General features: G+C 48.1%; 2 pseudogenes across 2 annotated transcripts; both read left to right on the top strand.

The window, feature by feature from the left end:
• Positions 1 to 501: 501 nt before the first annotated feature.
• On the top strand, positions 502 to 1,695 carry LOC125556329 (protein RADIALIS-like 3 pseudogene; annotated as a pseudogene). Its single transcript, XR_015603372.1, has 2 exons — positions 502 to 841; positions 1,360 to 1,695. The product of XR_015603372.1 is annotated as a protein RADIALIS-like 3 pseudogene (transcript).
• Positions 1,696 to 12,554: 10,859 nt separating this feature from the next.
• Positions 12,555 to 13,426, top strand: LOC125556328 (protein RADIALIS-like 3 pseudogene; annotated as a pseudogene). Its single transcript, XR_015603371.1, has 2 exons — positions 12,555 to 12,914; positions 13,212 to 13,426. The product of XR_015603371.1 is annotated as a protein RADIALIS-like 3 pseudogene (transcript).
• Positions 13,427 to 14,547: the final 1,121 nt, after the last annotated feature.

Here is a 14,547-nt window from a genome sequence, read left to right as displayed (position 1 = left end):
CACACACCACGTATTCTGCTGCGCCCCTCACGTCTCGCGCGCATTCATCGTGCCTGACGAGCCCGACTACACCAGTGCGTCCTGCAGGCATCCGACGCGCCCGACGAGGCCGACCACACCATATGCCATGGCTTATTCAAAACAAAACGCTAGCTGTTCGACTTAACGCGAAATGATCGAAATGCAAGGCAGGTCCCCCTGGAAACCTGACTCTTTGCTGAAAGTTCAAGAAAACAAAAAATAACGAGCCATGCATTTGAGACGTTGACGTAGATCGATGCATTATGCGCACACCTATGTGTCGTCCCAAGCGCATCGCAGCAACAGAATCAACATTCCAAAGGAAGCACCTTCGTCCAAAGAAGTTCAGAATCAGAATCTAATTAGCCACTGACCTTTCAATGCTCAGGCCGAGATGGCAATCAAGATGCCACACGAGCTACAAGCGCCTATAAATAGCGGGCACCGAAGCAGCACAGCGATCATCAAACCATTACCATCGGAGCTTCTCAAGTGCAAAAAACCATTAGCGCTAACTTAGCTCGGTTTCCCATCCAGTTGGAGATGTCTTCTGGGTCGCGGAGCTCATCCCGCGGCGGCGCCAACGCGGAGTGGAGCAAGAAAGAGAATAAGCTGTTCGAGGATGCACTCGCCTACTACGGCGAGGGCACGCCCGACCGCTGGCTCAAGGTGTCCCGCGCCATGGGCGGGACCAAGACGGCCGACGAGGTGCGCCGCCACTACGAGATCCTCGACGGCGACATCAAGCTGATCGAGTCCGGCAGGGTCCCGTTCCCCAAGTATAATACCCAGGGGGCCTGGAACTGATTCATCAATCAAGGTAACCAAAACCCAACCTCATCCTTGAATCTTTTCTACAATTTGTTATAAGTGTGAAGTGTCAGCCGGTCCTAGCTCAGCTATATAGAGATCCCAATCACTTATTCACTTGTCATAAACTCATAATAAAGGTAGACCATGCCCTAGCTAGGTTAACGTTGTCAATTGACAACGAAATAGCAAAGGAATGGCGCTTGTTAATGCTATCAATTACTTCGCTAGCTGTTTCTGCTCCAGATACACACAAGCAAAGCGGATCCGGCACATAGATTGGTATCCAGAATTCCAGATCCATTAGTGTGAGAGGCGGTGCTGCATATCCCAAATTACAGAACATAGATAAGTATCCAGTGGAATCCATTTCTTTCCGAGCCAAGCATTCACACAAAACTATCCAAAGAAATGGGGGCATGTTTCTCATATTGAAATGCAAATGTCAATGTAGCTCAGTTCTAAAATTGAGAAGTTGAGATAAGTTAACTTACAAGGTACCTCTCTCGTTGTATTTTTCTTTTTCAGGAGCAAAGTTTCTGAATTCTGAAGATCCTGCAAACAGGATAATCTGTTGATATAATCTAGTCCTTAGCTGGGACCATGTTATTGAAGCGAGCATAATTATGTACTGTATGATGAAGATTGTGGGCACTTGGTTAGGAATAAAAGAAGAAAACATGTGCGTGTGTACATAATATTAGGTTTGTAAGCAAATCAAGTGTGTTTCGTCTTGTAGACGGTAGCACATATTTTCATTATGTACAGTATTACTCCTTCCCAATAAGTTTTGGAGTAAACATCGGTGATGTAAATCCCCAGTACTTGTGTGTACTGTTTATGAACCTATGCTGGTTCGAATATTCCTGTTTGTTGGTTCAAGACTCAGATTTTACATTGCACTTTACATGTTTTTTTTGAAACGTCACCAGGGGCAGAGGAAAACTGCCCACCTGAATTTTCATTAAACTTTAAGTCATGACAGAAAAGAGCAAAGGGATTTTTACGGCTGCACAGAGAGAGAGAGAGAGAGAGAGAGAGAGAGAGAGAGAGAGAGTAGGGAGAGGGGGGCTAGTGCAACACAGTAAGACATTGGACCCACAACTCCAAGATCGTCTTACAGATAGTGCGAGAGCATTGCCACCTCCAGAGCGAGACATCAACAGAGATGTTGCGGACCACATCAAGGGGCATGAGGTTTTGCGCGCGGAAGGCTTTGACATTCCTGCTCTTCCAAATATTCCAAAGGACGGCGATGCAGGCGGTGGATCGCAACGAGGTGGCGTAGGGAACCCCCCAGAGCTAGCTGAACTTTACATGTTATCATTATTGATTTGCTTCCGACGAAGATGGACTAGATGTGAGTATGACTATGTGCCATCTGATAACTTGTGTACTCCCTCCGTCTTATTTATTCTGCATATTAGCTTTGATTAAAGTCAAATTTCAAAAGTTTGACCAAGTTTATAGAAAACTATATGAACATTTGCAATCTGTATTAAGTGAAAACATGAAGTTGATTCTTTGTCTTTTTGAGCAGCTTTCGCGTCTCAAAATAAATTTCCATAAAAGAGAGCTATTTTTCTTTGGAAGGGTCAAGGAAACAGAGAATGAATATAGCCAACTCTTCGGTTGTGAGGTGGAATCTCTTCCGTTTATCTACCTCGGAATACCCCCCCCCCCCCTTAATCTCAGAAATAAAGAATGGAAAATAATCAAAGATCGCTTTGAAAAGAAGCTCAACAATTGGAAGGGGGAACTCATGTCATATGGGGCATGATTGACTCTTATCAACACTATTCTCACAAGTCTACCCATGTTTATGTTGTCCTTTTTTTGAAATGCCCAAAGGGGTATTTAAAAGGCTTGATTTTTATTGATCTAGGTTCTTCTGGCAGCGATATGAGCACAAATAGAAGTACTTAATAGATAAGTGGGATATCATCTGTTAGACAAAGGATCAAGGTGGTTAGGGTATTGATAACTTAAAGATAAAAAATAAGCACTTGCTTAGTAAATGGCTATACAAGTTGCTAATAAATTAATGAGGAGGGTGTATGGCAAGAGCTTATTCATAGTAAGTATCTATATTCCAAAACTCTATCTTAGGTGGAAGCAAAATCAATGGACTCCCCTTTCTGGAAGGCTTGATGAAGGCCAAGTCTTCTTTATTCAAAAGAGATTCGTTTCAGGTTGGCGATGGCCATTCTACGAGTTTTTGCAAAGACACTTGGTTGGGGACAACCTGCTTGATCTACTATACCCATTGTTAAATAACGTGGCACGTAGAAAAAATGGTACTATGGACTCGATTATGGGATCTACAACCTATAACCATCCAATTCAATTAGACAATCTTTGATTGGGGAAAATTGGGTAACGTGATTACATTTGGTGTGTAGGTTGATGTTGGTCAAATTATCACAAACACCAGATTTATTCAAATGATGATTGAATACTAATACCGGGTTTACACGGGACCTCAACAATACGATGATTGGTGTTCCATAGAAAAAATATTTGGAAGATTAAGGTGCCAATTAAACCGCTTGCGAAATCAATGCTATTGCACTGCTATCGCCGTTTAGAAACTGCCATGTTATTTGCTTGCCTCCCAAAATGGCGGGAGATAGCGCCGATTTTGCAGGAGAATTGTGCCTGCAGGCCTAAATTTTGCTGCAATTTTCTCTACCGGTTAATCTTTTAGCCCGTGATCTTAATCAGTCCATGAACCTTAAATATTGCATTGATCTTTGTCAAACTTGAGTTACTTACTTCTCGATGACCCTCCAAGCCTTGCTAAACATATTGAATCCGAGAAAACAAGCAGAGGCGATTCCCGAAGTTCTCCTTCTTGCCGCCATTCTCTAGAGACCCCTCTCCTCATGATGGCCTTGCAGATATCAATGAGTAGGTGGGTCGATGGAGCCCCACGTTCAAGTCGTGCTTTCTGTAGGTTCAGGCCTGCCACTTGGTGGTCTTTTTTTCTTATTTCATTTATGCTTTTTTGGGCGTGTTTGTGTTGATGCCCGAGCAAACAACTTTTTTTCATGTGTTGCTCTTACTTGGTGGTTGCTATATTTATAAAGCGGGGCGAAAACATATTTCGAGGTTCTGCGGGTTTAGGCCTTATTTCAGCCGGCTGGCATTGTGTCTTCGACAACAATGACAACAACGGTGAATAAGTGTGATCTAGCCTCCTTCCTCGTCAGTGGCAGATCTAGGAGCTCGTGTGTTCCCGTATTATTATCGACTATATTATTTCTGCATAGACAAAACAAACAATGTAAAGCCACAAGCATGTTTAAGTATCATCCCAAAACCAAACTTCATCTTTGTTTTCAGCCTTGGATTGGGCTGCAGTGGTGCCATGCGCGTCGTACCCTCCATGGAGGTGCCATCTTGGAAGGTTTTGGTTTTAGGGAGAATGTGTCTGTGCCCGGTGGGCTTCAGACAAGGGCTCCAGTGACGGTGGTCGTGTGGAGGTTGACAGGTGGAGCGGCATGGTATCTACCGCATCGACAACGGCGGGTCTTGGCGGCATGGTGCAGCTCAGTCTTGGAGACGGATGCAACTGGATGGATGAGCGCAAGGCGGTGGCATGTTTGGCGCCGTGGCGGCATCGATGGCTGGCCGGCTTGGCAAGTATAATACGGATCTCTTTCCTGGATGGGTCAGCGGACCGATGGTGGTGACGGCTTCTGAAGTATGTGCATGTGGTGTACACTTTAGATCTGTTGCATCAGGTCTATGCTCCTGGTAATTCATGCGTATGGATCGGCGGTGATCCGGATTCTAAATGGTGGGGAGTGATGGCATTCCTCATTATCCAGTTTGTAGTTTCGGGTGGTGGCTTCAGGTTGTTTGGTGTATGTTTTTGTCACATCTTTGTTAAATAATTAAATAAAGGTGACTGTGTCCATCTATTGATGAAGAGGCCCGGGTTTTTAACCTCCTTTCCGAAAATATCATGCTTCTTCTGTGCTTCTTGCTTGCAGAGATGCAATCGTGCTTGCGTTGGAGCGTGGTTTTCACTTTTCAGTTTATTACTGTTGAGACTGATTGCCAGATGGTGCAGCAACTATGGGATACCAAAGATGACAAATCTGGAGGAGTTCATATCATGAAGGAGATGAGATCGATGCTCCACTCTTTCCAGGGGTTTAAGCTAGTATTTGCTGGGCGCAGGTGCTAATTCTTTAGCCCATTCTTGTGCGCGATCTGCTCCTAAATTTGATGAACTTTGAGTTACGTATGATGTAATCCCTGGCCATCTAATAGATTATTTCCAATCAGATAAGGTGCCACCTAACGAATAAAGAGCTTTAGGGCAATGCTTTCAAAAATAAAATAAAACATACTAGACCACATTTTTGCAGCCCAAAGTTCTTTGTAGCAGTAGCTGTTGATGCACCTTGCATCATGGCATAATTCCAACCATCCAATGTGTAGCCGCCAATTGGCAGAATCTATTCCAACTTCTAAGACCAAAAAGAAAGAATGAATCTCCCTGCCACGATTCCTACATGTTTGGAGAAGGAATTTGGCCATATGCCATGATGAGGTTGCGATGCCTTTTATTCATGGTCCTGTGGCTCTGCTCATGTTCCTCGGTTGTCCACGGGGGCCATGGAATTCCGAAATTTTTCAATGCGGCCATGCAGAGATTTCGCTGCCACATATTCCATCTTCACGGCAGAAGCTAGCTCACGTGGAGCCGCTCGGGACCGTCTGGTGCTCGCCATGGACCAAAGAATTAAACCGGGCATCTTGCCCCACTACAGTAGACCGGGATGCATTGGGCCGAGCAGATCGATGTCCCTGGAATATAATCTGCATAAAGCGCGGTTTCAGGATGACAGGATCTCCCCGTCATATTCTGATCTTTAAACCTCCTTTCTGAAATGCATCTTGTCAGCTACTTAGGGCGAATTTTTGCTAGCAAGGCAGAGCTCATGCTTTCTAAAATACATATACGCTGCTTCACATGTTGAATTCTCGTTGTCAGCTCGCTTCTGCTGTGTACTACCTAGCAACCTCACAGCAAGGAGATCACTGTTCGTCGAGTGTTTTTTTACAGGGTCTGCAGTGCCGCTCTCAACTATCACGGAAGTGCCCGTGGTCTATGCTTTGTGTCTTGACTGGCTCACGCAGCCACCATGTACAATCTGCAGCAATCAAACTGGATCCCAAATCTGCCAACGGAACCTCTCAGATTCCAGGCACCAACTTGCGGGATTGGAATCCACGCGATCTCTACATCACTTCAGCCAGGATTCAGAATATTTACTCCTTTTTCCCCTGCCAAAAAGGGCATCCCATTCAAGATGTGCCGTAGATTCTCTCGGCTCGATCGTTCCTATACCCACCCGCCATCCTAGCTAGCCTATCTCTCTATCCAGTATCTCGCTCGATCCATAGCGCATGGCCCTGAGCTACTGCACCCTCCAAGAGGCATGAGCATTTGCTTATCACGTCGATGAGCAGCTTGAGAGTGTGCAGTGTTAAACGTGTACGTCAAGTTGTATAGTTAGGATTAGATTGAGTTTGTTGTGCGGGTCATTCTTATCTAATCCCAGCACACGTTGTAATCCTAACTACCTGTATCTATCCTGTACCATGTACGTGAATATAAATAGAGAAGAGGCCGGAGGTAATCACCACGGCAAAACAATCTGCTTAACTTGGTATCAGAGCCAAAGATCCAATCTCCCTTCTTCCACCATGACGGGCACCACCCCTGCTTCCCTCTCCGGCACCGCTGGCGCCCTCACCACCCTCAACGCCGGCACCCTGTCCGTCGGCTCCTCCACTTCCACTCCGATCTCAGTCACCTCGCTCGGTAGCCTGATCACTCTGCGCCTTCCACGCAAGAACTTCCTGCTATGGAAGACCCAAGACGTCCCCGCCCTTGCTGCAAACGGCCTGCTCGGCTATGTTGTCGGCACCAACGCAGCCCCGCCGCACACCATCAAGGAAGGAACTGGTGATGCAGTCGTCGATGTGGCCAATCCAGAGTTTCTTCGCTGGTACCAGCAGGACCAGCTTGTCATGATCGCCCTCCTCGGGTCCATGACCGAGGACATCCTCGGCCAGATGACCCAGCTGACGACCTCCGCCGCCGTTTGGACTGCACTGCACGACATGTTCGCTTCGCAGAATCGCGCCCGCATCATGCATCTCAGGTATCAGCTTTCCAACCTGAAGAAGAAGGACCTCTCTGCCTCCGACTACTACCGCAAGATGAAGGGGTTCGCTGATGCAATGGCTTCCATCGGCAAGCCCCTCACTGACGATGAAGTGCTCGGCTACATGCTCGCCGGGCTGGGCTCCGAGTTCGAGCCCCTCATCGCGTCGATCAGGGTGCGGGATGATCCAGTAAGTCTCAACAGTTTCTATGCGTACCTCCTTAGCGCTGAACTTCGCCTAGAGCAGCAGAACTCGTCAGGTGAAATCCATCCTTCCGCCAACGCTGCTTCTCGTGGCAATGACCGCGGCGGCAATGGTGCACGCGGCGGACATGGCGGACAAGGCGGCGGACATGGCGGACAAGGCGGCGGACAGGGGCATGGCCGCGGCGGGCGTGGCCGCGGCAACGGCCGCTCCAACTTGAAGTGTCAGGTGTGCAGCAAGTTTGGCCATGACGCCCTTCACTGCCGCAATCGCTTCAACCATGCCTTCCAGCCGGAGGACAACAGGGAGCGTTCCGGCAACTCGGCCAACACTGGCTCATACTCCGTCGATCCTCACTGGTATGCGGACACCGGTGCGACGGACCATCTGACGAGCGACCTCGATCGTCTCTCGTTCCAGGAGCGTTACGGCGGCAAGGACCAGGTTCACGTCGCCAATGGTGCAGGTCTGCATATTTCTCATGTTGGTCATTCAACTATTGCTGGCTCATCTAGACCTCTATACTTACGTAATGTTTTGCACGTCCCACATGTTAGCAAACACCTTCTTTCCGTAAACAAGCTTGTTTCTGATAATGATGCCTTTGCCGAATTCCATCCTAAATTTTTTTATTTGAAGGGCCGAGCAACGAAGAGGGTTCTTCTGCAAGGTAGATGCCGTGGAGGTCTCTACCCGGTGCCAAGCCTCAAGTCCACTTCCTTTGTGTCCAGTCATCGTGCTCTCTCTGGTGTCAAGCTCTCCATCGAACATTGGCATCGAAGATTAGGTCATCCGTCCAAAGACGTCGTTGAGTTTGTTCTTAGATCAAATAAATTTGCTTGTGCACCTTCCGAGTCTAGTGTTTGTGACGCATGTCAACGTGCGAAAGTTCATCAATTACCTTTTCGAGATTCAACTCATGTAACTCATACTCCTCTTGAACTTATTCATTCCGATGTATGGGGGCCTGCCATTACCTCTGTCGGCGGGTTTAAGTATTATGTGAGTTTTTTAGATGATTTCAGCCGGTTCACCTGGATTTTTTTGCTCAAACGCAAATCTGATGTAGAACAAGCATTCTACAATTTCCAGAAACATGTCGAGCGTATGCTTAACACCAAAATTCGAGCTGTTCAATCCGACTGGGGTGGTGAATACCACCGCTTATCTCGGTATTTTCAGCGTGAGGGTATACACCATCGTGTCTCTTGCCCACACACGTCCCAACAAAATGGGATTGCCGAACGCAAGCATCGGCACATTGTCGAGATGGGCATTGCCTTGCTCGCCCACTCCTCACTTCCTGTGCGCTTTTGGGACGAAGCATCTCTCACCGCGTGTTACCTTATTAATCGCATGCCTACTCGAGTTCTCCAAAATGCTACACCCATCAGCTGTCTTTTAAATGAGCGCCCAGACTATACTTTTCTTCGCGCATTTGGATGTGCCTGTTGGCCTAATTTGCGCCCTTATAACAATAGAAAACTTGAGTTCCGATCTAGGCAGTGTGTTTTCCTTGGCTATAGCTCAATGCACAAAGGCTATAAATGTTTGGATCGGTCGAGTGGGCGCATCTACATCTCACGTGATGTTGTGTTCGATGAGAACGTATATCCTTTTGCTACATCCAGTTCGGCTCCACTTTTACCTACGCCATCATCTTCACTGTTTCCTGTTTCTGAGCCTGCTGTTGTTGATGATCGCATGAGAAAATATGATCATTCCCTGTTGGCTAACCTTGCCTCGAGCAGCTATGAGACCTGTGCAGATCGGACGCCACCCAGCAGCTCCTCAACACCGATGTCGCCATGCACGTCCGCGCCTCGCCATGCAGATGAGCCTCCCTTGCCTGGCCCCGGTAGCCCGGCATCTTCGTCACCTGCATCCCCGGCCGCGTCCACGCCTGGGCAGGGCTCCCGCGACGGTCCGCTTGCCTCCTCTGTGAGGGACCCCTCCGCATGCTCGCCTGGAGCGAGCTCTCCTGCGTGCTCGTCTCCGCCGAGTCCCCACGCGAGCTTGCCTACCCGTCCGCTGGACTTGGACGCTCCGGCAGCGACGCCGTCTCCAGCCGCGTCGTCTCCGGTTGCAGCTGTTCCTGATGCTACGACACATCCGATGAAGACCCGGCTCCGTGACAACATTGTCAAGACACTGGTCCCGTCCGACGGCACCGTGAGATATGATCCTCGGCGTCGCGCCTTTCATGCTAAGCCGCGCACATATCGTGATGCCCTCGCCGACTCTCATTGGCGTCAGGCAATGGATGTTGAGTTCGATGCTCTCCAGCAGAATCACACCTGGACTCTCGTTCCTCGGCTGCCAGGGCAGAACATCATCAGCTGTAAGTGGGTTTTTAAGGTCAAGCACAAGTCGGATGGCTCGCTGGATAAATTCAAGGCTCGGCTCGTCGCTCGTGGATTCACACAGCAGCATGGTATTGACTATTCTGAGACTTTCTCCCCTGTTGTTAAGCCTGCTACGGTTCGTCTTGTGCTCTTCCTTGCCATCTCCATAGGCTGGCATCTTCGTCAGGTTGACATAAGCAATGCATTCCTTCACGGGATTCTCAAAGAGGACGCCTACATGCAGCAACCTCCTGGTTTTCAGGATCCGTCTCGGCCACACCATGTCTGCAAGCTCCACAAGTCCATCTATGGTTTAAAGCAATCCCCGCGAGCATGGTATGCTCGTCTCAGTGATCGACTGCAACAACTCGGCTTTGTTCCCTCTGCCGCTGATACTTCCCTCTTCATTTTTATGCATGATGGTGTGACTATTTATATGCTGGTATACGTGGATGACATTGTCATTGTCAGTTCGTCCTCCCAGGCTATGGATTCTCTTCTTCGCCAGCTCTCTGCCACTTTTCCTGTTAAGGATCTCGGTACTCTGAATTATTTTCTTGGAGTTGAAGTGGTTCGCAATTCAGGGGGAATAAATCTCACACAGCAGAAGTATGCTCTAGATTTGCTGCAGCGCACAAATATGGCGAATTGCAAACCAGTTTCTACTCCTATGTGCACACATCAGAAGCTGTCTCGTGAGTTGGGTCATAGTCTGAATGAGGAAGAGGCGTTCAGGTACCGCAGTACAGTTGGCGCACTTCAATACTTAACTCTGACTCGACCAGATCTTTCCTTTGCGGTGAACAAGGTCTGTCAGTACCTGTCGTGGCCCACAGATGTGCACTGGGAAGCTGTAAAGCGGATTCTGCGTTTTGTAAAGGGAACAGTCACCACCGGCCTGACCATTCGACGCTCCTCATCAACGCTCATTAGCGTGTTTACTGACGCCGATTGGGCAGGGTGCAGCGACGACCGGCGATCAACCGGAGGTTTTGTGCTCTTCTTCGGGCCCAACCTTGTCTCATGGAGTGCAAGGAAACAGCCAATTGTTTCACGTTCATCGACTGAAGCTGAGTACAAGGCCCTCGCAAATGGTACAGATGAAGCTACCTGGATACAGTCCTTGTTGAAAGAACTGCACGTCTCACAACCTCGAGCACCCGTCTTATGGTGTGACAACCTCGGTGCCACGTACCTGACTGCTAATCCGGTGTTCCATGCTCGTACTAAGCACATCGAGGTTGATTTTCACTTCGTAAGAGAGAAGGTGGCCATGGGAGCACTTGAAGTACGGTTCGTCGCCTCGGCTGATCAAGTAGCTGATGCATTCACCAAACCTCTCACCAAGACTATGCTCGAGCGCCTGCGCACCAATCTCAACCTCACTACCGGGTGAGATTGCGGGGGAATGTTAAACGTGTACGTCAAGTTGTATAGTTAGGATTAGATTGAGTTTGTTGTGCGGGTCATTCTTATCTAATCCCAGCACACGTTGTAATCCTAACTACCTGTATCTATCCTATACCATGTACGTGAATATAAATAGAGAAGAGGCCGGAGGTAATCACCACGGCAAAACAATCTGCTTAACTTGCAGACGTTGTCATGTTGCCCATCGGCCCGGCCGGAAGGTGCCACGTTGGTGCAGTGACCGATGAGAGGGCCCTTATTGACTTAAGGCGCCTTGCCTTCCGGAGGCCATTTGGGCCTCCGGAAGCCGCCGCGTGGATGGAGCTGCTCGACTGCATCGCCCTCCACGAACCGGAGTTGGATGCGGGCCCTGACGAGGTTCGGTGGCGTCTTGAGCCTTCGGGCCAATTCTCCACCAAGTCCCTCTACTCGGCCATTGCCCCCTCCTCCGTCCCTCCCCCCTTACGGCGGTCTGGTCCATCCGTTTGCCACTGAAAATTCGGATCTTTATGTGGCAATGGATTCGCGGTAGGATGCCGTCTGGGGTGGAGGTCCGCAAACGCAATGGCCCTGGGTCCGGCCTTTGCCCCTTGTGCGGTACCCCCGAAGACTCGAATCACATCTTCTTCTCCTGTGTTCAGCTCAATTCTTGTGGAGCTGCTTTAGGAAAACTGTGGGAGGCGATTGGTGCCACACCAACTTCCCCGACCTCTTTGCCGAACTCCAAAACTCCCCTTCCCCTTCTCGCCACATTAGGTGGCTCGAGATTGGGGTTCTTGCGTGGACCCTTTGGACGATTCGCAATAAGCTTGTGATCCAGCGTGTTCCTCTTCGACGGGCTACTGACGCTCTCTTCAAACTGTCTGGTTACTTGCAGCTATGGCGGTCGCTTAGCCGCCCTCAGAACCGCGACGCCATCACCGCCTTCATCGCCGACCTCCGCTCGATGGCCGTCCGTCTATCGCCGTCGCCCCCTCCGCCACCCCCGGAGCCGGATTAGACGCCGTGCCTTGGCCGCGTCCTTTTTCTGTTTGTTGTTTTTCTGGGCTTGTTGAGCTGTGCCCTCAGCAGAACCTTTGTACTCCTCGTTATGTGACTTGGGTGTGTGTGTGTGCGTTGAACTAGTCTATGTTTGTGTGCTCTTGGCGGTTTGCTTTATTTATAAAGCAGGGCGAAAGCCTTTTTCGGTAAAACGCTACCTGTTAGACTTTTTTTTTCGAAATGGCACCTGTTGGACTTTTGAATCTTGTTGCAAAATGATCGAAATGCAAGGCAGGACCCAGTAGATAAGAAACCTGACTCTTTGCTGCAAGTTCAAGAAAACAAAAAATAACGGGCCATGCATGCATTTGAGATGTTGACGTGTGGATGGATCGTGCTCCTTTGTTCCCAGGCGCACCGCAGCACCAGAATCTACATTCCAAAGGAAGAACCTTCGTCCAAAAAAGTTCAGAATCAGAATCTAATTAGCCTCACTGACCTTTCAGTCGCCAAGCCCGACCATACGAGCGCCACAAGCTCCTATAAATAGCGGGCACTCAAGCAGCACAGAGATCATCAAACCATTACCACTGGAGCTTCTCAAGTGCAAAAACCTCAGCGCTAACTTAGCTCGGTTTCCGAGAAACATACCAATTCCGATCCTGTTGGAGATGTCTTCTGGGTCGAGTAGCTCATCCCGCGGCGGCGCCAACGTGGAGTGGAGCAAGAAGGATAACAAGCTGTTCGAGGATGCACTCGCCTACTATGGCGAGGGCACGCCCGACCGCTGGCTCAAGGTGTCCCGCGCCATGGGCGGGACCAAGACGGCCGACGAGGTGCGCCGCCACTACGAGATCCTCGACGGCGACATCAAGCTGATCGACTCCGGCAGGGTCCCTTTCCCCAACTACAACACCCAGGGCCAGGGGGCTTGGAACTGATGCATCAATCAAGGTAACCAAAACCCAACCGGATCCTTGTCTCTTGTCTACAGTTTTTATAAGTGTGAAATATCAGCAGGTCCTAGCTCAGAGCTATATAGTGGTCGATCTCAACTCAATCACTTCTCGTAACTATCAATAATTATAGTGATCGACCATGCCCTAGCCTAGCATCCACACAAAACTATCCAAACAAATGGGGGCATGTATGTTTCTCCCATTGAAATGCAAATGTAGCCCAGTTCTAAATTAGAGAAGTTGAGATATGTTAACTTACAAGGTACATCTCTTGTTTTTTTTTATTTTTCAGGAGCAAAGCTTTTGAGATCCTGCAAACAGGATAATCTGTTGATATAATCTAGTCCTTAGCCGGGACCATGTTAATGAAGCAAGCATAATTATGTGTGTGTGTGTGTCTGTGTGTGTGTGTGTCTGTGTGTGTCTGTGTGTGTGTGTCTGTGTGTCTGTGTGTGTGTCTGTGTGTGTGTGTGTGTGTCTGTGTGTGTGTGTCTGTGTGTGTGTCTGTGCGTGCGTGCGTGCGTGCGTGCGTGCGTGCGTGCGTGTGTGTGTGTGTGTGTGTGTGTGTGTGTGTGTGTGTAATATTAGGTTTGTAAGCAAATCAAGTGCGCTTGGTCTTGTAGACGGTATCGTGTATTTTCATTGTGTACAGTATTACTCCGCGCCAATAAGTTTTGGAGTAAACATCAGTTATGTAAATCCCCGGTAATTGTGTGTACTGTTTATGAACTTGTGCTGGTAGAATATAATTGTTTATCTATCAATTGGTTCAAGACTCCGATTTTACATTGCACTTTACATGTTATATATCATTATCGATTTGCTTTCGACGAAGATGGAGTAGATGTGGGTATGACTATGTGCCATCAGATAACTTGTGTGCTCCCTCCATTATATTTATTCTACATATTAGCTTTGACTGAAGTCAAAATTTGAAAATTTTGACCAAGTTTATAAATAACTATATGAACATTTACAATCTGTATGAAGTGAAAACATGAAGTTGATTCTTTGTCTTTTGAACAGCTTTCGCGTCTCAAAATAAATTTCCATAAGAGCGAGCTATTTTTCTTTGGAAAGGTCAAGGAAATAGAGAATGAATATAGCCAACTCTTAGGTTGTGAGGTGGAATCTCTTTTGTTTAAGTACCTCGGAATACCCATCCCCCCCCCCCCCCCCCGCCCCCGCGCGCGCTAAGCTCGGAAACAAAGAATGGGAAATAATCGAACGCTTTGAAAAGAAGCTCAACAGTTAGAAGCGGGAACTCATGTCATATGGGGCACGATTGACTCTTATCAACACTATCCTCACAAGTCTACCCATGTTTATGTTGTCCTTTTTTGAAATGCCCAAAGGGGTCTTTAAAGGCTTGATTTTTATTGATCTAGGTTCTTCTGGCAGTGCGATGAGCACAAATAGAAGTACATGATAGTTAAGTGGGATATCTTTTGTTGGCCAAAGGATCAAGGTGGTTTGGGTATTGAAAACTTAAAGATAAAAAATAAGCACTTGCTTAGTAAATGGCTATACAAGTTGCTTAATGAGGAGGGTGTACGGCAAGAGCTTATTCATAATAAGTATCTATATTCCAAAACTCTATGTCAGGTGGAAGCAAAATCAATGGACTC

This window comes from Triticum urartu, chromosome 5A (genome assembly GCF_056163025.1).
Source record: "Triticum urartu cultivar PI428250 chromosome 5A, HENAU_Tu73, whole genome shotgun sequence".
Lineage (NCBI taxonomy): Eukaryota > Viridiplantae > Streptophyta > Magnoliopsida > Poales > Poaceae > Triticum > Triticum urartu.
The sequence above is the reverse complement of the archived record's forward strand: the minus strand, read 5'-3'. Positions and strand labels throughout refer to the sequence as shown.